Raw genomic sequence first — 3,173 nt, 5'->3', positions numbered from 1 at the left:
ATGTCAGTGGAATGGAATGTTCAGAAGCCATATAATAAACTACTGAAGCCTTACAATAAACTCTTCTGTAATTTACAGAAAATTATTGCACGTAAACTCAAGTAAAACCAGAGCGAAGTTGAAATGTAATTCAATACTTACAGAGGCAGTTATAAGTGATTTCAAAATAAGGAAAATTAATGTATATGAGTTAAAAATAAAACAAAATGAAACAATATAATAAAAGGAGCACTATATTCATCTAGCATGTAAATCTTTTAAAATGTATCCCGTTATTTTGTAGTGAATTTAATATGTAACAATTCTCTCTGTGGATCTGTGCCAAAGTGATACATTATTAGAGATATAAATATTTGACAAATAATCTTTTTTTAACATTCTAAGATCTTTTATCTCTTCTATTTCTTTTTTTTAATACATCATTTTATTAGGGGCTCATACAACTCTTATCACAATCCATACATACATAGACTGAGTAAAGCATACTGATACATTCGTTGCCCTGATCATTCTCAAAATTCACCTTCCACTTGAGTTCCTGGAATCAGCTCATTTTCCTTTTTTCCATCCCCCTCTCTCCCCGCCCCCTTCCCTCATAGTATCTTTTGTATAGTAACTATAGCATTGGCTAAAGATGTAAAACAGACTCCTAAATTGTTATAACTGGGCATTTAATCATCTTTTTATCACAATCAGGAGCTTAAAATTTTCTCCAGGAAAAAAGTTTCAAGAAGATAAATGTAACTGATTACAATTTCAGTTTTTGATAAGGGAAATATTTTTCTAAATAAAAATATGATACCATTATTCTATGTGGAGGAAGTATATGCTGTAGATCAGTCCACTCCAAAATATAAATGGAAAAATCAGGAAAAAATAAGATACAATTATAGTTTGAATTACATTACCCTTAAAGAAATCATTACAAAAATGCATTGCTCTGTTTTTGTTTTATACCAAACCAACAGGCATTCCAACCAGTAGCCCGGAAATTCAAATAATGACATTGGTAATTATTTTTAGTAACATCTCCAAAAATAAAAACAAATATTTGGCAGATCATTCTAAGAGTTAATCATTTTGTGATATTTGTTTTACATGTAAGACAGTTGCTGTGTAAGATAGTACATGGATTGCAATGTAAAATGTGTATCTTGACCTATGCTGTTGTTAAGAAGGTTGAAAGCCAGATTTCAAATCTACATATCTAAAAATTATCCACGATGAACTCAAGCAAATACATATGAAATATATTGCCTGACTTTTAAAACCAACACCAATCAGAATAAAATCATTCTCCATCGTGTTTCTCCATTTTACGCACAGATTAAGCAGACGTCATGATACAGGGATGAGAAACCATACGGCCATAACCACATTCATCCTCCTGGGACTGACAGAAGACCCACAACTACAGACTCTGATTTTCGTGTTTCTACTCATCACCTACATGTTGAGCATAGCTGGAAATCTGACCATCATCATCCTCACATTAGTGGATTCCCACCTTAAAACTGCCATGTACTTTTTCCTCCAAAATTTCTCTCTCTTGGAAATCTCATTCACCTCTGCCTGCATTCCGAGATTCCTATACAGTATATCAACAGGTGACAGGACCATTACCTATGATGCTTGCATATGCCAACTGTTTTTTGCAGACCTGTTTATAATAACAGAATTTTTCCTCCTGGCCACCATGTCCTATGATCGATATGTGGCCATCTGCAACCCCCTACACTACATGACCATCATGACCCACAAGGTCTGCCAAAGGTTTATCATAGGCTGCTGGATGATTACTTTGCTTCTTATATTCCCCCCTCTCACCCTGGTACTTGATCTGGAATTCTGTGATTCTAATGTCATTGACCACTTTATATGTGATACCAATCCTATCCTGAAGATCACATGCACAGATTCAGCATTCATAGAGCAGATGGTGCTTATCTGCTCTGCATTGATCTTACTCATCACTCTCCTGTGCGTGGTCTTGTCCTACACATATATCATGAGAACGATTCTCAGATTCCCTCTGCTCAACAAAGGAAGAAAGCCTTTTCCACCTGCTCTTCCCACATCCTTGTGGTTTCCATCACCTATGGCAGCTGCATCTTTATCTATATTAATCCTTCAGCAAAAGATGAAACAGACATTAATAAAGCAGTAACAATACTTGGAACATCCATTTCGCCCATGTTAAACCCATTTATTTATACTCTGAGGAACAAGCAAGTCAAACAAGCCTTTACTGACTTAGTCAAAAGGATTCTTTTACTTGCAAAGCATTAGGAGCATAATGACAGCAGGGGCACAACGTATATTTTCTTATATAAGTTTCCATCCTATTTGGTGTCTTTAGATTTTGCTTCCTTGACTGAAGGCTTCTTGGTTGCCTAGGAAACTAGGTAATCAGTCAACTGTTGAAGAATTTTCCCCCTTGACTCTTTATTTCTACATCTTGATCATGAAATAACTATTTCATAAGGTATTTTATAATAATGTATCTATTAATCCCCTTCCTTTGGATGTATACCTTCCTCATCCTTGATTGTTTACAGAAAACACATCCACTTAGTTAATTATGGGTTTTGGAAATTAACACAAACATGACAGGAATCTTAGGGAGACAGTTTGATCAACAGAACAGGCTAAATCAGCAAAAACTGAGTTAAATTTAACTATTCTGAGTTAGTCAAAAGGCTTTTTGTATTTCTCCTTTATAATGTTCATTTAATACTTCTAACAATGTACACTAACACTGGATGATGATTTAAAAATACCAAAATAATATTTTAATTCATCTATGAACAGTAGGGAAAAAAAGTTCTTTTTGACTATCTTGTTATATATTTTTGTATTATTTCTGAATGAACTAATAAGAAAGAAATCCAACATTGTATTGGTAATCTTCAATGTAAAAAGCCTACTAAATAATTCTACAAGTTATGATCATAACTGTGACTTGGGAAATAGAAGTTTAGAATTGTAAACAAATTTGGAACCAGTTTCAGAGACTAAGAATATCTTAAATCTGAGTTAGCCTGTTTTGTCTATCAAGCCTATCTTGTTTATTTTCACACATGTTCCCCAGAGAGGCAACAAATGACTTCAGGGACAGTCTTCTAGAAGTGAAATGGAGCAAGATTTATCTTATAGATTATATTATAAATTGT

General features: G+C 33.9%; 1 pseudogene; it reads left to right on the top strand.

Annotated features, from left to right (window-relative positions):
* Positions 1-1,351: 1,351 nt before the first annotated feature.
* LOC142450905 (olfactory receptor 6C68-like) lies at positions 1,352-2,289 on the top strand (annotated as a pseudogene).
* The last annotated feature ends 884 nt before the right edge of the window (positions 2,290-3,173 follow it).

This window comes from Tenrec ecaudatus, chromosome 6 (assembly GCF_050624435.1).
Source record: "Tenrec ecaudatus isolate mTenEca1 chromosome 6, mTenEca1.hap1, whole genome shotgun sequence".
Classification (NCBI taxonomy): domain Eukaryota; kingdom Metazoa; phylum Chordata; class Mammalia; order Afrosoricida; family Tenrecidae; genus Tenrec; species Tenrec ecaudatus.
The sequence above is the reverse complement of the archived record's forward strand: the minus strand, read 5'-3'. Positions and strand labels throughout refer to the sequence as shown.